This window comes from Mauremys mutica, chromosome 19 (assembly GCF_020497125.1).
Source record: "Mauremys mutica isolate MM-2020 ecotype Southern chromosome 19, ASM2049712v1, whole genome shotgun sequence".
In the NCBI taxonomy this organism is placed as follows: domain Eukaryota; kingdom Metazoa; phylum Chordata; order Testudines; family Geoemydidae; genus Mauremys; species Mauremys mutica.
The window spans coordinates 667404-687630 of record NC_059090.1 but is presented as its reverse complement, the minus strand read 5'-3'; positions in this window follow the sequence as shown (position 1 = coordinate 687630).

Genomic DNA, 20227 nt, shown 5'->3' with positions numbered 1-20227 from the left:
TAGTGTGGGGCCCAAAACTGGACACAGTACTCCAAATGAGGCCTCACCAGTGCTGAGTAGAGGGGAATGATCACATCCCTCGATCTGCTGGAAATGCCCCTACTTATACAACCCAAAATGCCATTATCCTTCTTGGCAACAAGGGCACACTGTTGACTCATAGTCAGCTTTTCGTCCACCGTAACCCCTAGGTCCTTTTCTGCAGAACTGCTGCCCAGCCATTCGGTCCCTAGTCTGTAGCAGTGCAGATCCAAGCAAAATACGAAACACCAGCGCGTGGATCCCTGCCTCCCATTCCTCATCACTCAGAGCATTCTTCGGGATTTGAATCCATGTCCTTTCGGGGGTTCCTGCTCCATCCTGGGACTCCACGTCTCCAGGTCAGGCTTCTCTCCAGAACCTCACTGACCTCTCCAGGCAGCTTCCTCTCGCCTCCTCTCAAAGTCAAACAGTTCCCTCTCCCTCCAAGAGCCTGTCGCTGTGTTCCTCTCCCGGTCCCATCGTGGGCTCCTGGGAGATTTTACATGCTAGTTCCCCTTCTGGGGACCTTTCACCAACCCCCATCCCTGCAGACAAACTTGGGCCAACTGGTTCCCCCAGGCTTCAGCCATGCTACCGCGCTTCCATTTAAATGGGAGCTATCAGTGCTAATGACTCTCCACTGTCCCTGGTCTGGGAGGGAGGTGACAGACGGCTGGCTCAATAGCCACTGGTGCATTCAATGACACAGCGATTTTACAAACCCACCGGATTCATCAGATCCCCCAAACTGGCACAAACGCTTCATTGATTTCATGGTTTATATATTTGTATATTTTGATACATAGACGAGGAAGCCAACAACAGTATTGCGAGGCCTTTCCAGAATCAAATACCCACGTACGCACCCATATGCTTACACACAGGTACATATGAAGCTTGAAGCATTGTGTTTGACATTTCTTACCCCAGAACGATACCAAAAAGTCAGGGGGACGTGGGATCTGCGCAGGAAGCGTTGTTTAGCTTACAGCGTCTGGCTGGGTGTCTCCCTCACTGGCTTGGCGGGGACGTATTTCACTGAGTCTGCATAGCATGAGGCAACACAGCTGCTCCTTGTTCCCTCTGCTCGGCTGGATGCCGTCACCTGCTGTCTGCGTCACTGCTCAGGGGTTTGTACCGGGCTGGGGCAGGGTCGCCTACGGGGCTTTGCAGACCAGGTGGGACACAGCTCTGGAAAAGAGCCTCAAGGGGGCGGCTCGTCCCCGGGGGGAAGGACAAGCGTGCCAGGACATGGCTCTGGGGGAGCTCAGGGGAGTTTGCCCCTTGTGCCAGCCTTAACAGACACGTGTCTGTGGGCTCCTGAACTCCTGCCTGCATCACTGTCCTGTGGGGACGGGCCCTTCCTGTGCTGGTGGCTACCGAGGAGACCGGGAGGTTGTCCAGGTCCCTGGAAGGAACTCTCCTGCTGGGCCATGGGGAGGAGGACGGCCTGGTCTAACCAGGCTACAATCTGGGCCTGCAGGGTAGGGCTGGGAATTTTAAAACTGCTGAGGGATCTGGGCACCCTGTTTCCCATGAGAACAGAACATCTGCTCCCCTAGACAGTTTTGCAAAGCCCCCCCCAGGAGGTGACCCCGCCGTGGTACAGACACACCCCCCATGGGGACCTTGTTGGAGGAGGTGCACTCGGGGGGCTGCTAAACCCGTCTGGAGACGCTGCATCCCAGCAGAGCTGCCAGCAACATCAGGCGCCACTTTCTGTGCCCACAGCCCTCCCCTGAGATGGGCTGAGTCAGAGAGCCGGGAGCGGCTCCCCTGGAGTTTCAGATCCTGCACCAGGGTAGGACAAAAGAAGCAGGTTTCTGCTAAAGGCTTAAAGTCAAGCTAGCAAGAGACGTTTGCAGCTGTGTGTGTGGGTTACAGAGCTGGGGGCTGGTCTCCAGGATTCTCCCCTCCCGGCTCGTCTAGCTGGGGACAGACAGGGAATTCGGCTGGAAGAACCCCTGGTATTTCTTCACCCACGGCTTGTCAGGGTTGGCACAGATCTCTTTGCCCATTCGAGTCTTGAATCTGCAGGAGCAGGAGGAGCTGGGTTAGCGAGGGGCTGTGTTGAGACTGATCGCTGTTAGAATGACGGTGGCACCAATTTTCAGAAGGGCTCCGCAGGTGAGAGTTTCAAAGGTGCCTAAGTCAATGGGAGTTGGGGCCCTGCTCCATGTGACTTTGAAACGCTCACCCAGCCCCCAAAGCTGGGGCCAGATTGGCCAAAGAGCTCGGCGCATCGGGCGCACATTGTCTGCTGAGCTCACCCAAAAACCCTTCCCCAGCTGTGCGCGCCGAGGCCGAACCATTGGTTACCTGGCCCCGGGACTGGGTTTTACACCTGAGCCACTTCCCTGACTGCAATGGGGCGGCTCCTGATTTACACCGGGGGGCGTGAGAGCAGGGTCAGGCCCGGCAGAGCTGCAGGAATGGCTGGAGAGGGAACCCATCTCCCCATGGCTGATGGCGGCCGTCTCTGGGAGCAGAGTGCCTGCTGAAATGAGCCTTTCACTGCTCTAAGAGCCACAGCCAGGCTACTCCAGTGTCCTCGTGAGCCACCTCACAGGAAAGCCAGGACCTGGATTCTAAGCAGCCCAAATGTCTCCCTCTGCCCCAGCAAAGGCAGCAGGGTTGGTGCTCGTTCAGGGGCTGAGAGCTGGCACTCCCATGGGGCAGGGCTAAATCTGAGTGCAGGGCAGAGGTGGCCTGGGCTGGGACGTCCCAGGGAGCAGCAGGAAAGGCCAGGGACATTTGGCTACAGGAAGTCCCAGCATTTGCAAGGAGCCCTCGTCTGTGCAGCTGCATCAGCCAGCTCTGGGGCTAGTTCACAGCATCAACCCCTCTCCCCACTCTGAACTTTAGGGTACAGACATGGGGACCTGCATGGAAACTTCTAAGCTTAATTACTAGCTTAGATCTGGTAACACTGCCACCATGCAGAAATGTCAGTGTCTGGATCACCTTCTGTCCCCCCAAAACCTTCCTCTCCCCAGGCAGCCTTGAGAGGCTTTTTCACCATTTCCTGGTGAACACCGATCCAACCCCTTGGATCTTAACACAAGGAGAATTTAACCATCCCCCCTCCCTTCCCCCACCAATTCCTGGTGAGTCCAGATCCAATCCCCTTGGATCTTAATACAAGGAAAAAAATCAATCAGGTTCTTAAAAAGAAAGCTTTTAATTAAAGAAAGAAAGGTAAAAATTATCTCTGTAAAATCAAGATGGAAAATACTTTACAGGGAAATCAGATTCATATAGCCCAGAGGAAACCCCTCTAGCCTTAGGTTCACAGTTACAGCAAACAGAGGTCAAATCCTCTCAGCAAAAAGGAACATTTACAAGTTGAGAAAACAAAAATAAGACTAACACGCCTTGCCTGGCTATTACTTACAAGTTTGAAACATGAGAGACTGATGCAGAAAGATTTGGAGAGCCTGCATTGATGTCTGGTCCCTCTTAGTCCCAAGAACGAACAACCCCCAAACAAAGAGCACAAACAAAAGACTTCCCTCCACCAAGATTTGAAAGTATCTTGTTCCCTTATTGGTCCTCTGGTCAGGTGTCAGCCAGGTTTACTGAGCTTCTTAACCCTTTACAGGGAAAAGAGACATTAACCCTTAACTATCTGTTTATGACACACTCGTTGGAAAGCACGCTGAGTCTGTGGCTGGGGAGCTGACGGGCAGTGTTATATTTCCACGTCTATTTTGGTAGCACATCTGATGACCTTGGAAACTCCAGGACGGTTCTCAGAGTCATTTTGTCTGGCTGAATCTGCAGCGTGAGGTTTGCCGTGGCAAGAGGGAGATTCACACCGACCCGAGGGAATGTGCCCCAGAAGAGCCTGGGGTCACTGCGCCTCAGTATATTGTTACTATGCGGATGATTCATTAGGTGTGAATAGGGGTCCCTGTGACACTTCCAATGGTGGCATAAGAGCACAAGTCCCTACACCAGGGCAGGCTGTAACCAACCAGGGCACAAACCCCTAAGTGGTTGCGAGTGCCAACTCCTCAGGAACAGAGTCCCAGACGGTCCCCCGGGTACTCCAGTCTGCTTTGCCTCCCGGTGGTGATAGAGGGCCCCTCACACCAAGGATCACAGCAATGTTCAGTTACTCTGAGTCCAAAAGAACCAACCACTTACCCCAGGTCAGTTGCACCTTAGATCTCACAGCAAAGCCAACACTGGCAAGCAATCGTATAATAAACTATACGGAGATGTAGTAAATAGCAAAAGGAAATGAGAGAGCCACTTGCAAGGTTCAAGGCAACAATACAGCGGCGCCAGCGCCCTCTAGTGACTGCACATGTAAATACAGCACGTCTGCTGGCACTGCTGCCTCCCAGGTGCAATGACCTCTGACACCAGTGGTACAAATTCTTTCCGGGCCTGCTGCCTTTGTGGTCCTTACGCAGCAGCCATTAGCTGCGAGGACACGAGCTGTCGGGGGGTTTCCGCTCCCCCGGTCACCAATACGTTTTTGCGAGGAGTGTGGTTAAGTCCCAATGGGTCGGGATTGACGTGCGTGTCGGGATCCTGGTTTCTGAACTTCCTTCACTCTGTCTGAGCCAGGGAAAGTTTGCAAACACTTCCCCGCAGCACCAGCACTGGGCCAGCCCCATGGGTCATAGTGGCCGTGGGAGCTTGAGGGTAGGTGGGCTGCTGGCTTTTATTAGACACCGTGTTAGCTGTCCCTGCTCAACGTAGGTATCACGGAGAGGGCACTTAAAACAGTGTCTGCAGCTGATGTCTGAGAGAGGTAGAGCCCGAGCAGTGCCAGTGTAATGAGATCCCTCTGGACGGGCACCATTGGTAGTGACTTGAGACCTCTGGATCTAAAAGCAGGATCGGCCGCTTCTCATGCCAAAGAACCCAGCTCTGTTAACCCAAACGCTGGAGGGGACGTAAACTGCTGTATAAGGCCTGGCCACTAGAGGGGGACAGAGACACCGTGTGGATGTGGGTTACGGTAGCAATAGTGCAGACAAGGCTGCGGCGGGTCGGGCAGCGGCAGGGTTTGCGGCACACAGCCCAGCAGCCACGCAATGACTGGGGTGGTTCAGCTCAAAGTGGCAATGGTTTTTTTAACCCTTTAACAAAGATCCCCAGGGCAGCCGTGCAATGACATAGTGTAAGAACATCGCTGGGATGCAGGATCGTAGCAGGGGCAAAGCTTAGGTGAGAATCCAACTGGAGACGTCACCAGAGGGTCTATTCGTTACAAACCCAGTGTCACCGCATGGGCAGCTCATGATTTTGGTGTTTTTGCTTAAAGCTCCAGCTCCCAGACTCCCCCCCGCAGCCCTGGGTCACTGGTAACTCGCTCCCAGGGCGGGTCATTCAGCAGGAATTTTGGATGTGCACAAAACACTGACAGGATTGGTTCCCATATGGTTACAGAGCTGCAGTAAAGTGGAACAATTTTCAGCTTGTGTGATTGGAGGATATCTGGATGCATATTATAAGACTCTCCTCCATAAATGCGGAAAAGTTGAGGTTTCTATATTATTCTTTTGTTCCACTCTTTCTTTCTAGGGGGAATTTGCCAATGCAGTATCACTGTCTTCCTTTTAAACAAACAAACAAACAAACAAACAAACAAACAAACAAACAAACAAACAAACAAACAAAAAGCAATGGCTGTTGAAAATAGCAATTCCAGTCCTGATAACCACTGGGAAGCATTTCTTGCTCAATTTTATCCTACTTTTTCTACAGCAACTTACAGTGGATCAGTGTATTTGATTTGGGAGAAATGAAGTAACAGCTGCCCAAACTGAGCTTGAGCACTCCTGAATTTTGAGGTGTTCAAATCTGGAGGGCAGGTGCTGGGGTGGGGGTGGGGCTGTGGGCTCCGTGGGGGAGCACGGCAGGATGTATGCAGCAGCGGGTCTGGAGCTGCACGGAGCCAGACACACTGGTCTGAGTGGCACGGTAAGGGGGGTGGGGGGGGTTGGAGAAGGGGTAGGGGATTCCGGGGAGGGGCAATCAAGGGACAGGGAGCAGGGGGGGTTGGATGGGCTGGGGTTTCTGGGGGGGGGGCAGTCGGAGGGAGTGGATGGTGCAGGGTGGGGTTTCCCTCCCCCTGGAGTGTCCTGTTTTGTGAAAGTTCAAATCTGGTCTCCCTGCCATCCACAGCACTCGCAGCACGCTGCCGCATGAGGTCCCCCTCCTTCCTTTCCAGTTGGTAGTGGCCAAGGGAATGCTGGGAAATGTAGCCGTTTCCCTGCTCCAGGGCTGGCTCTATAGGCAGGGAGCTCACCAAGGAACTACAGCTCCCAGAGCCCCCTGTTGGTTCTCAGCTCCCCTGCCGCCCCTGCAAATGGGCTGCCCCAAGCAGGTGATTGTTTTGCTGGTGCTAGAGCCGCCCCTGCTCCGGGGGCTCCCTTCCCAGCAATGAGCCGGCGCCGGCACTTCTGTGCGAGGGAAACTCGCCTTCCACCGCACTTTGACCCTGGATCTCCAGCCCACAGCACCATTGTTTCCCTCAGCAGGTCCAGCAGGTTTGGCCCCATCTATAGACTCCCCCTGGGAAGCCGCCAGCAGTTGATAAACGCAGCGACACCCAACAGCTGCTTCACAGCCAAGGATTAGTTCTGCACAGGAACATGGCAAACGGGAAGCGAAGGCCGGTGAGAGACAAAAGTTTATTCGAGATCTCAGAAAAGGCACTAGGAGACCAGCATGTCTCAGATCAAGCGCGCTGATACAAGCAGCTTTCCCTTTTTATACCCAAGTTGTTTACTTCAGCTTAGTTTCCCCCTTCCCCCCCTCCCCGCTTCCTTCCCCTAGCAACCTTGGCTGCTGCAATTTGTAGCTTGTTAGTAAATTTTCCTTCTACAAGTTATTTTGTCCTTGAGCTAGCGGTACGTAGGCCCCCCTTATCACTACTGCTTTAGCCCCGTTTGAGCTGTGTTGCAGTTGATAGCTGACTGTTACACATTCTGTTCTGCAGTTGCTGGCAGTTTAGGTCGGTTAAAGTTCAGCATGGAGGAGCTTTGGTTCACTTTGGCCTAGAGCAGGGGGGCTCCATCGAAACTCGTGGTCTTCCACCCCCCCGAGCTACCCAGAGTTATGCCTAGTGACACCAACAACGTGCCGAGCGCTTTCTCTTCACACCCACGCCGGGGGACTCACATGGCGTCTGCGCACACAAGTGCTTGGAGGCCACAAGTTCCACGCCGCGGGTGGAGGAGTGGCTAGTGATGGATATGGCCGCAGAGGGGTGCTGGCTTGGGTCCCTGGGGCAAGCAAGTGCAGAGACCCCCTCCTCCGCTGTGTCCTGAGGAACCTGACTCCCAGCAGAGACCCCGTCCGCTGCTGTGTCCTCAAGAACCTGGCTCCCGGCAGAGACCCCCTCCTCCGCTGTGTCCTGAGGAACAGGGCTCCCGGCAGAGACACCCTGATGAGGGGGCGACTCCCTTGATCGCTGCAACTCTGAAAGCAGAATGAAAGCCCAGGTCCTGCGGCCATCGCCCCCTGCGGTGAGTCTCCCACCCACTCCCAGCCCTGTGTCCCAGGGCCAAAGGGGCCCCCCGCGGGCAGGGGGAGGGGGTGGGGAAGGGGACTCACGGAGTGCGACTATCAGGGGAGCGCCCGGTCAGGGGTCCGACACGCTACCCCCAGGGAAGGGCCAGAGCCCCCTCGCTGGGCACACTGGAAACTAGGCTGGACAGAGCCCTAGACAACGTCCTGTCGGTGCCCATGCTGCCCTGGCCTGGGGGGATGGACACTCTGCCCCATTGGACTGTCTCAGCCCTGACATCTGTCACCCTGGCAGCCTGAGACCTGGCTGTGCCCATTTCCAAGGCCCCTGGCTTAGGCTCCTTACCCCAACGGCACAGGACTCTTCTCCTCAGGGACCTCCCTCTCGCCCTCAGCTGCCCTAGCACCCGGTAGCAGACGCGGCAGCTGAAGCCTTCGCGCAGCCCCTGCTTAACATGTTGGGTCAGGGCCTCCAGGCTGGGAAAGACTCGGCAGCAGGCCAGGCACCGCACGCCCTGCTCGATGGTGAGGAGCCACTCAGGGGGCGCTCCCGTCGGCAGCTGCGGCGCCTCCTCTGCTGGCCCCTCAACGCCGCACTCTGCCTCCGAGTCCACGTCCCCCAGCTCAGACTTGGTGTGGGAGCTGCTCAGGTCCGAGCCGGCAAAGCTTTCTCCTCCACTATACTTGGCCTTAAAGATGCGAGGCCGCTTCCTAATGGCTCCAAAGCCGGCCCCGGTCTCCCAGGCCACCGAGACGCCGTTCACAGCCTGGACCTTCATGTAGTAAAGGGACTTTTCTTCTGCCTCTTCCTTGGCCTCTCTGCCACGTGCCGAGCGCTTTCTCTTCACGCCCGCGCCAGGGGGCTCACATGGCGGCTGCGTACACAGGCGGTTGGAGGCCAGAGGTTCCACGCCGCGGGTGGAGGAGTGGCTGGTGACGGATGTGGCCGCTGAGGGGTGCTGGCTTGGGTCCCTGGGGCCAGCAAGGGCAGAGACCCCCTCCTCCGCTGTGTCTTGAGGACCAGGGCTCCCGGCAGAGACCCCCTCCTATGCTGTGTCCTGAGGACCAGGGATCCAGGCAGAGACACCCTGATGAGGGGGCGAGTCCCTTGATCTCTGCGACTCTGAAAGCAGAATGAAAGCCCAGGTCCTGCGGCCATCGCCCTCTGTGGTGAGTGCCCCACCCGCTCCCAGCCCTGTGTCCCAGGCCCAAAGGGGCCCCCCGCGGGCAGGGGGAGGGGGTGGGGAAGGGGACTCACTGAGTGCGACTATCAGGGGAGCGCCCGGTCAGGGGTCCGACACGCTGCCCCCAGGGAAGGGCCAGAGCCCCCTCGCTGAGAACACTGGAAACTAGGCTGGACAGAGCCCTAGACAACGTCCTGTCGGAGCCCATGCTGCCCTGGCCCTGGGGGGATGGACACTCTGCCCCATTGGGCTGCCTCAGCCCTGACATCTGTCACCCCGGCAGCCTGGGACCGGGCTGTGCCCATCTCCAAGGCCCCTGGCTTAGGCTCCTTACCCCAAGGGCACAGGACTCTCCTCCTCTGGGCAGGGCTGGCTCCAGGCACCAGCCGAACAAGCTGGTGCTTGGGGCGGCAGATTCCAAGGGGCGGCATCCCGCCGAACCCTTTTTTTTTTTTTGCGCTTCCACGCTTGCGCCGCCCTTGCAGGTTTTTTTCTTTTGGTTTGCTGCTCCTGCTGCCCTGTAGGGGGCGGCGGCACAGAGGAGGGGAGCTGCTCGGAGCAGTGCCAGGTCTGCAGCAAGCCCGGCACAGCAGCCCGCGTCCCTCCCTGCCTGCCCCCCGGAGCAGCGCGGAGCCCTCCCGGCAGGCGGCGCGGCAGGAGGGGCCGCATGGCAAGCGCCCCGCTTAAGGAAGCCCTGGCCACCCTCCTTCTCTCTCTCTCTCCCCTGCCAGCTGGGGTGTGCACTCCGCTGCCGGGGTCTGCAGGGCTGGGAGTCCCCCTGCACCCGCGCTCCCGCCATCCCATAGGTACGTTTTTTGTTTTGTTTTTTCTTCCCTTCGCCGCTCCTGCCGGCAGGTTTGTTTCACAGCCCTCCCCCCGCTCCTTTGCTGCTCCGGCCGGCAGTATTTTTTCACGGCCCCCTCCCCGTCGTCTCTCCAACTGGCTGGCAGGTTTCCTTCCCCGCTTGCTCTTTGCGGCTCCGGCCGGCCAGCAGGTTGGTTTCCTGCCCCTCCCCTTGCTGTTCAGGCTGGCTGGCAGGTTTGTTCTCCCCCGCCCCTTCGCCGCTCCAGCCCCCCAGGCAGGTTTTTTTTTTTTTTTTGCTTGGGGTGGCAAAAAAGCTAGAGCCAGCCCTGCCTCTGGGACCTCCCTCTCGCCCTCAGCTGCCCTAGCACCCGGTAGTACACGCGGCAGCTGAAGCCTTGGTGCAGCCCCTGCTTAACATGCTGGGTCAGGGCCTCCAGGCTGGGAAAGACTCGGCAGCAGGCCAGGCACCGCACGCCCTGCTCAATGGTGAGGAGCCACTCCGGGGGCGCTCCCGTCGGCTGCTGCGGCGCCTCCTCTGCCGGCCCCTCAATGCCGCACTCTGCCTCTGAGTCCACGTCCCCCAGCTCGGACTTGGTGTGGGAGCTGCTCAGGTCCGAGCCGGCAAAGCTTTCTCCTCCGCTGTGCTTGGCCTTAAAGATCCGAGGCCGCTTCCGAATGGCTCCAAAGCCGGCCCCGGTCTCCCAGGCCACCGAGACGCCGTTCACAGCCTGGACCTTCATGTAGTAAAGGGCCTTTTCTTCTGCCTCCTCCTCGGCCTCTCTGCCACGTGCCGAGCGCTTTCTCTTCCCGCCCGCGCCGGGGGGCTCACGTCGCGGCTGCGGACATGGCAGTTGGAGGCCAGAGGTTCCACGCCGCGGGTGGAGGAGTGGCTGGTGACAGATGTGACCACAGAGGGGTGCTGGCTTGGGTCCCTGGGGCCAGCAAGGGCAGAGACCCCCTCCTCCGCTGTGTCTTGAGGAACCTGGCTCCCGGCAAAGACCCTCTCCTCTTCTGTGTCCTGAGGACCAGGGCTCCCGGCAGAGACACCCTGATGAGGGGGCGACTCCCTTGATCTCTGCGACTCTGAAAGCAGAATGAAAGCCCAGGTCCTGCGGCCATCGCCCCCTGCGGTGAGTCCCCCACCCGCACCCAGCCCTGTGTCCCAGGCCCAAAGGGCCCCCCGCGGGCAGGGGGAGGGGGTGGGGAAGGGGACTCACTGAGTGTGACTATCAGGGGAGCGCCCGGTCAGGGGTCCGACACGCTGCCCCCAGGGAAGGGCCAGAGCCCCCTCGCTGGGCACACTGGAAACTAGGCTGGACAGAGCCCTAGACAACGTCCTGTCGGTGCCCATGCTGCCCTGGCCCTGGGGGATGGACACTCTGCCCCACTGGGCTGCCTCTGGCTTAGGGTCCTTACCCCTGAGACCTGGCTGTGCCCATCTCCAAGGCCCCTGGCTTAGGCTCCTTACCCCAACGGCACAGGACTCTCCTCCTCTGGGACCTCCCTCTCGCCGTCAGCTGCCCCAGCACCCAGTAGTAGACGCGGCAGCTGAAGCCTTGGCACAGCCCCTGCTTCACATGCTGGGTCAGGGCCTCCAGGCTGGGAAAGACTCGGCAGCAGGCCAGGCACCGCAGGCCCTGCTCGATGGTGAGGAGCCACTCCGGGGGCGCTCCCGTCGGCTGCTGCGGCGCCTCCTCTGCTGCCACCCCGGTGCCGTTCTCTCCCTCTGGGTCCACGTGCCCCAGCTCGGACTTGGTGTGGGAGCTGCTCAGGTCCGAGCCGGCAAAGCTTTCTCCTCCACTATACTTGGCCTTAAAGATGCGAGGCCGCTTCCTAATGGCTCCAAAGCCGGCCCCGGTCTCCCAGGCCACCGAGACGCCGTTCACGGCCTGGACCTTCATATAGTAAAGGCACTTTTCTTCTGCCTCCCCCTCGGCCTCTCTGCCACGTGCCGAGCGCTTTCTCTTCACGCCCGTGCCGGGGGGCTCACATGGGGGCTGCGTACACAGGCGGTTAAAGGCCAGGGGTTCCATGCCGCGGGTTGAGGAGTGGTTGGTGATGGATGTGGCCACGGAGGGGTGCTGGCTTGGGTCCCTGGGGCCAGCAGGGGCAGAGACCCCTTCCTCCGCTGTGTCCTCAGAACCAGGGTTTCCGGCAGAAACCCCTGGGGAGGAGCCACTGGATCAGCTGTAAATGCCATTACTGAAATCTAATCATAGGGACTGGGTTAAAATTTGTCTGTAGCAGGAATGACAGTTCATTGTGGTGAGAGTGGGGCTCACGTCTAATCAAGTTAGCTGTTACCTTAACTCAGCAACAGTTGATTAGGTCCTCACTGTTGTACTCAGCCATCTATTAACAACTACTCAAATGTTTAAGCGAGCTTTGGTCTAGGCATGTGGAAAAATTGTGTTATCTTCCTGGCATGGTATCTTCCTGGTGTTCAGCATGAAAGTTGCAGCCCTGATAGGAGACTCACTCGTGCCACAGGTGCCATGTTGGGTGAGAGCTGCAGTTCTCAAAGACTGAATGTCTTCACCATGGATGGTGGCAAGGGAGTGGTCTCTATCGATAATTGGGGTATGTAGTGATGGTCATTGCATCCTTGGAGGGGTGTTAATTCCTGAATTGGAGGCTCAGCGAATGCACCCACTTCCATTTGCATGTCACAGACACCTGTGTAGAATAAGGGCCAGAGATAACTATATGGCTTTCCCACGGGACCAATGTTCCATCCTGGAGGATGAGTTTTGTGTACGGAAAACCTGAAGTCAGGACAAGCCTTATCTCAAATGTTGGGACCTGACTTAATGGTGCATGTAATGTAATTCAATGGATGATACAGCAGTGAGGAAGACTCCATTATCTGGTGTGGATGTGGGTGGTTAACTCTGGCAGGCAAGCCTTGCTTAAATATCTCATTCCTCCTATTGTGTTAAGCCTTTTAAAAAAGATTATGAAAAAAGTGGTAGGGCAATTACAGTGATTCAGCGGATAGAAGGGTTTGCTATTGTGGAACCAAAAATTCCATGGGGAATGGATTTGGGTTGTGTTCTCACAATGGTATGTGGACTTATTATTTTGATTGCAAATATTATTATGTATTATTTCATTCTGTTCTCAAAATCATAGTTAATTGTTAATAAAATTAATTATTGCTCCTAATAAATACAAGGGAGTGGTGTTAGTGGGGTCTAAGAATTGTTCTTACCCCAAAACCAAATGGGGGAGCTGAAGGGGATGCTTGTGTTCATTCTGGATACAATGTGCTTTGCAGGGTACTTGTGCCTAGGGAAGCCCACTGTGGCTCACCAGCCTCGGAACATTCTAGAGAAAGCCAGGGGGAGGGGGTGAGCTCAGCATGTGATATGGCGCACTATGAGCATGTGATAAACAAACCCCTATATGGGTTTGTTTAACTGTGATTGGTTAGAGCTTCATGTTCTGAAAATTGTTCTATAAGTGCCATGTGCTTTAAACTAGCTAGGGGAGGGGCTCCTAACTGGAGGGACTCTGCCTGATTCTTTGTCCCAGGGGCTCTCCTTGTGCACATATTGAATAAAGCCTTGTTGAATTGAATCGCATGGAATCGAAGTCCCTTGATTCTACCCAGCATCAGACTCACTGGGAACCACAAAATCCCACCAGTTTCTTGGCGCAACGAGCAGGGTGAGAAATATCTTTCCGGATCACAACCTACAATCAAATTAGAGGGTGAGTTTGTTCATTTTTTATTTGGTTGTGTGTCTCTGACCTGACTGGTGACTCTCATACCTTTTGTGGTAAGCAAGTCTTGGTGCTGGGGAATTCAGGGAGTTTGTTGCAGTCTTAAGACATTGTACTTAGTGTGGGGGCTGGCTAAGCTGTAAGTTCCTCTGACTAAGTGCTGTTGAAGTGGGAAATCAAAGAGCCTGTCATAAACAGATAGTTAAGGGTTCAGGTCTCTTTTACTTGTAAAGGGTTAACAAGCTCAGTAAACCTGACGGACACCTGACCAGAGGACCAATCAAGGGACAAGATAATTTCAAATCTCTGTGGAGGGAAGTCTTTGTTTGTGTTCTTTGTTTTGGGGGCTGTTCTCTCTTTGGATCTAAGAGGGGCCAGACGTACATCCAGGCTCTCCAAGCTTCCTGAAATATTTCCTTCTATTCAGTATAGTGAGTATTAGCAAGGCGGATTAGTTTTGTAATTAATTTCTGTATTTGCAAATGTGTGTTTGCTGGAGAAATATCTTTATTTCTGTTTGCTGTTACTTTTGATTATTCTGAGAAACGGGGGGGGGGGGAGCCCCTCTAGGGTTATAAGCTAAACCCTGTATATTTTTTCATCCTGGTGTTACAGAGATAGTTTTTACTTTTCTTTCTTTAATTAAAGCTTTTCTTTTGAAGAACCTGTTTGATTTTTCCCTTGTTTGAAACCTCAGGGGATTAGTTTGACTCACCGCGGACAGGTGGGGGGAAGGTGAATCCCTCTTTGTTTTGATTCAAAGAGTTTGAATCAAGGTGATCTCTCCTGATGGCTAAGAGAGGGGGAAGAAGGTGGGGGGAATGGTTTATTTCCGTTTGTGTTAGATCCAAGGAGTTTGGATCGGTGTTTCCCTGGAAAAGTTTTGGGGGAACAGGGAGTGTGCTAGACACTGGAATTTCTAGCTGGTGGCAGCATTACCAGATCTAAACTAGGATTTAAGTTTAGAGGAGCCCATGCAGGTCCCCATCTTGTGGACGCTAAAGTTCCAAGTGGGGAATAAACCTATGACAGAGGCTGTAAGGAGCAACAGTTAGTGTAGGGGCAGGTATATCCCTAAGTACCTCTAGCTAATGTGTTGGCTTGCCCCCAATCTCCCAATTGGACATTGTAATTGTGCAGATCAAATAAATTGGAAAAAGGATTAATCTGCTGATTGGTCATTTTAGTCTGGGGTGTTTGATTTGAATACATTGTTATTAGTCTGTAAACAGAATTGTGTTTAAAAATGTGGAGATTGGAGGATATTTAGGTTAAAAAAAGGGAAAGATGAAGGGATATAATAATCCACAATATGAAGAGTGTATGATTAGTGTTTTTATAACTTGTAGCAGTAAGTTTATTAGTTTTCTTGTGAAAATATTTTGGCTGTATGATTGAAATAAAGAAGGACAAAATGGCTGGTATGTGTTTAATTGTTGATTATAAACAGCTGGTTAGAAAGAGTGATGTGCTAAAAGGAAGGGTGGGAGAGTTAGAAGCAGAGGTGGAAAAACTGCAAGCAGAAGCAAAAAAGTATAAAGAAGCAGACTTGCAGGGAAAGAAATCTTGTCCCTCAGCACCTTTGGACCCTACATGTGTAACATGGGGATATCAGTCTAATTTCATGGCTCCGGTGAGAGTGCCCACTGTCCCTAATCCTAATCCAGGGGAAGGGAGACCTGCTACTGTTAGTCGCCTAGAGCACACTCCTATAAGTCCCTCTGACTTGCGGAGCATGTTAAAAGAATTGTCATTTTTGCAGCTTAATAACCCAAACCTACCCTTCTGGGAAAAGATACAGGAGTGGATGGTAGAGGGAGGCTTATGTGCTTTTGATGATCACATAGTGTTTTCAGCCTTGGACATTAACAATGGCTTTTCGTCTATTCCTGGGCACCCTGACAGTCAGTTTTGGTTTGCATTCACTGTTAAAGGGAAGCAATATACCTTCACTTGCCTCAGCCAGGGTTTCTATAACTCACCTACTTTGTTTCATAGAGTGTTAGCTGATGTGCTGGCAAAGCTGCAAGACATGGCTTCTTGTGTTGTACAGTATGTTGATGATCTTCTTGTCTCCTCACCAGATGGCCAAAGGCACATGAAAGGCTTAGAAGTGATCCTGCAGCACTTGGCAGACAGTGGGGTAAATGTAATGCTAGAAAGGCTCCGATCGCAAAGGAGGAAGTATCCTATCTGGGGTATCTAATATCCAAGGGGTACAAGTATTTAACTGTTGACCGCATTGAGGCTATTAATGCATGCCCACGACCAATTACGGTCAGGGGAGTTAGGAAAGAGTTGGGGCTATTTAATTTCTGCTGAACTCAAATCCCAAATTATTCAAGGATTGTCCAGCCCCTTAATAATCTCCTGAAGGGTGCTGGTGGACCACATGATGAAATTGAATGGACATTTGAATGTGAACAGGCATTTACCACATTGAAACAGAGGCTAAGTACTGCCCTAGGGTTGGGACTTCCTAATCCATTAATGCCTTTTACATTGTACACGCATGTCAGAGAGGGACATATGACAGCAGTGTTCATGCAAAAACATGGGGACAAACAGTGCCCAGTAGCACACTACTCTTCTAAACTAGATGCTGTCAGTCAAGCAATGCCACCGTGCCTCCAGGCGGTGGAAGGAGCTTCTATGGCCCTCAATCAAGCCTCACCACTAATTGGTGTGCAGGATGTAATTATTGTCGTGCCTCACGCTGTCCTTGCTGTTTTATCAGGAAAGAAATCTTCGGCAGTCCAGGTGGCAAGATGGACTCGATGGGAAACGAGCTTGCTAATGCCTTCAGTACGTCTGCAACGAGCGTCATCGCTAAACCCTGCCACCCTCACGCCTAGCCCAGATGAGGGACACCCGCATCGGTGTTGCCTTAAGGAAGAGCCCATGGACCTTCCATTGGAAAAAGAAACTGAAATACCTGGTGCCCCTTGCCTATACGTGGATGGTTCTTCCTCCTACATGGATGGCAAGTGACACACAGGATGGGCCGTTTGTACGCAAGATGGGCAGCTGGTGACACCTGGCAGTTTACAGAACTGCAGGTGTTAGTTGCAGCATGTGAAGCCGCGGAAGGTCATGCTATAAACATCTATACTAATTCTAGATATGTGTTTGGGGTTGTAGATAATTACATTAACTCGTGGGTAAATCGGGGATTCCTGACAAGTACAGGATCCCAATACAAAATGGGGGGATAGTGCAGAAACGTCATGCAGCCATGCAGAAACCTACTGACGTAGCAGTGATAAAAGTGAAGGCCCACACAGAAGGGACAGACTCTCATAGCGAGGGGAACCGAAGGGCAGATGAACTAGCTAAACAAGCAGCAATGGAAGGTAAAGAGACCCAATTGGTTGCTGCAACACAGCCTCTCATAAACCCCCCAAACTTTTTTGAATTACAGGACATTCAGCACACTGCCCCAGGGGCAGAGAAGTGGTTATGGATGGATAATGGGGGCAATCTGTGTGATGATAACACTTGGAGAGGGCCAGGGAACACATTAGTGTTACCAAATGTGCTAATGGGAACTATGATACAAGTGTAACACATGTTGGGACATGATGGAGCACGGAGGGTGATCCACCGTATGTCAAACATCTGGTGGCATCCTAAGCTTAATGCAGACGTGCATGATTATGTGAGAAGGCGTGTAACGTGTGCTCAATATAATTCTGCTCCCACAGTGAAAATGAAAATGCAACATCAGCCAAGACCAACACATCCCTTCACGCAGTTACAAATAGATTGAATTGGTCCCCTGCCAAGGTGCAGAGGGAAAGAATATGTTCTGGTGATCATGGATCACTTTACTAAGTGAGTAGAAGCTTTCCCAGTGGCCAAGACCACTGCATCTGATGTAGTTAAACTATTGATGACTGAAATAATTCCCCGACGGGGACTTCCATGCTTCCTACTAATCCACATTCCTTATCTCCTTTTGAAATGCTGGCAGGGCGGGCGATGAGGACGCCAGGAAATCTGTGCATTGTAGGGGGGGAATTGTATGTCATGGGTGACCAGCCTGTTGAATATTGCAAATTGTTATCGCAGTGTGTCTCACAGGACCCCCAAACTGAACCAGACTCAAAGGCTGCAAAGAGGACATATGTGAGGTGCAGCCTGGTGACCAGGTGATGGTGAAAGCCTATAGAAAACGAACCTTTGAACCAGCCTGGACTGGGCCTCACACGGTTCTCTTAGTAACTCCTTCAGCAGCCCGGGTCACTGGAATTCCAGTTCGGGTGCACCAGTCACGTGTAAAAGTATTCAAGGGTGAGACCCAACATGGGGCACAACAATCCCTGTTTACTCTATGGACTCCTGGAAAGCCGCTCGTAATATTGTTAAGTGTTTGCATCTGATATTCCCAGTTTAAAATTGATGTAGGGATTTTTGTAGTCTACTAATTGTGTTGAGTGGTTTTGAAAGTTTCATCTTAATAATGCTGCAGTGGCTTTCAGTGTTTTACTGATGTAATCACCTGGGGAGGAGCCACTGGATCAGTTGTAAATGCCATTACTGAAATCTAATAATAGGGACTGGGTTAAAATTTGTCTGTAGCAGGAATGACAGTTCATTGTGGTGAGAGTGGGGCTCACGTCTCATCAAGTTAGCTATTCCCTTAACTCAGCAACAGTTGGTTAGGTCCTCACTGTTGTACTCAGCCATCTCTTAACAACTACTCAAATGTATAAGCAAGCATTGGTCTAGGCATGTGGAAAAATTGTGTTATCTTCCTGGCATGGTATCTTCCTGGTGTTCAACATGAAAGTTGCAGCCCTGATAGGAGACTCACTTGTGCCACAGGTGCCATGTTGAGTGAGAACTGCAGTTCTCAGAGACTGAATGTCTTCACCTTGGATGGTGGCAGGGGAGTGGTCCCTATCGATAATAGGGGTATGTTGAGATGGTCATTGCATCCTTGGAGGGGTGTTAATTCCTGAACTGGAGGCTCAGCCAGTGCACCCACTCCCATTCGCATGTCACAGACACCTGTGTAGAATAAGGGCCAGAGATAACTATATGGCTTTCCCACGGGACCAATGTTCCATCCTGGAGGATGGGTTTTGTGTATGGAAAACCTGAAGTCAGGACAAGCCTCATCTCAAATGTTGGGACCTGACTTAATGGTGCATGTAATGTAATTTAATGTTTGATACAGCAGTGAGGAAGGACGCCATTATCTGGTGTGGATGTGGGTGGTTAACTGTGGCAGGCAAGCATTGCTTAAATATCTCATTCCTCCTATTGTGTTAAGCCTTTTAAAAAGATTATGAAAAAAGTGGTAGGGCAATTACAGTGATTCAGTGGATAGAAGGGTTTGCTATTGTGGAACCAAAAATTCCATGGGGAATGGATTTGGGTTGTGTTCTCACAGTGGTATGTGGACTTATTATTTTGATTGTAAATATTATTATGTATTATTTCATTGTGTTCTCAAAATCATAGTTAATTATTGATAAAGTTAATTATTGCTCCTAATAAATACAAGGAAGTGGTGTTAGTGGGGTCTAAGAATTGTTCTTACCCCAAAACCAAATGGGGGAGCTGAAGGGGATGCTTGTGTTCATTCTGGATAAAATGTGCTTTGCAGGGTACTTGTGCCTAGGGAAGCCCGCTGTGGCTCACCAGCCTCGGAACATTCTAGAGAAAGCCAGGGGGAGGGGGTGAGCTCAGCATGTGGCATGGAGCGCTATGAGCATGTGATAAACATGGGTTTGTTTAACTCTGGTTGGTTAGAGCTTCATGTTCTGTAAGTTGTTCTATAACTTGTTCTATAAGTGCCATGTGCTATACACTAGCTAGGGGAGGGGCTCCTGGCTGGAGGGACTCTGCCTGATTCTTTGTCCCAGGGGCTCTCCTTGTGCACATATTGAATAAAGCCTTGTTTAATTGAATCACATGGAATCGAAGTCCCTTGATTCTACCCAGCATCAGACTCACTGGGAACCACAAAATTCCAACACAGGGTAAGCAGATTCATATAGCCCAGAGGAACCCCCTCTAGCCTTAGGTTCACAGTTACAGCAAACAGAGGTCAAATCCTCTCAGCCAAAAGGAACATTTACAAGCTGAGAAAACAAAAATAAAACTAACACACTTTGCCTGGCTATTACTTACAAGTTTGAAACATGAGAGACTGATGCAGTGGGGTGTTGTGGGACGGATGGGTCTCTTCTTTTGGGAGACGTGTAACAATTTCTGTAGAAGAGCAGTTCTCCAGTCTACTTAGTGTCCCTCTCCTGTCTAGCCAGGGGTGGCTCTACGAATTGCGCCGCCCCAAGCAGGGCGGCGCACTGCAGGGGGCGCTCTGGCGGTCACCGGTCCCGCGGCTCCGGTGGACCTCCTGCAGACATGCCTGCAGAGGGTCCGCTGGTCCCGCGGCTCTGGTGGACCTCCCACAGGCATGCCTGCGGATGCTCCACGAGAGCCGCGGGACCAGCAGACCCTCCGCAGTCATGCCTGCGGGAGGTCCACCGGAGCCGTCTGCCGCCCTCCCGCAGCACGCCAGCCCAAGCATGTGCTTGGCGCGCTGGGGTCTGGAGCCGGCCCTGTGTCTAGCGATTCAGACACTCGCAGAGGCTCACACGACACCCACTCAAATGTTACACTGCAGTGTGGAACGCAGATCTCACAAGTCAGATCAATGCAGGCAGCAACGCACAAGCATCCGAAAGACTCCGAACACTAACCGCTTTGTTATCGTTCAAACTAGATAAGTTCTTGGAGGACAGGTCCATCAATGGCTATTAGCCAGGCTGGGCAGGGATGGTGTCCCCGGCCTCTGTTTGCCAGAAGCTGGGAATGGGCGACAGGGGATGGATCACTTGGTGATTCCCTGTTCTGTTCATTTCCTCTGAGGCACCTGGCATTGGCCACTATCAGAAGACAGGATACTGGGCTAGATGGACCTTTGGTCTGACCCAGCCTGGCCGTTCTTATACCTATTTTATCAATTTTAACCCACAAGTGAGCCAGAC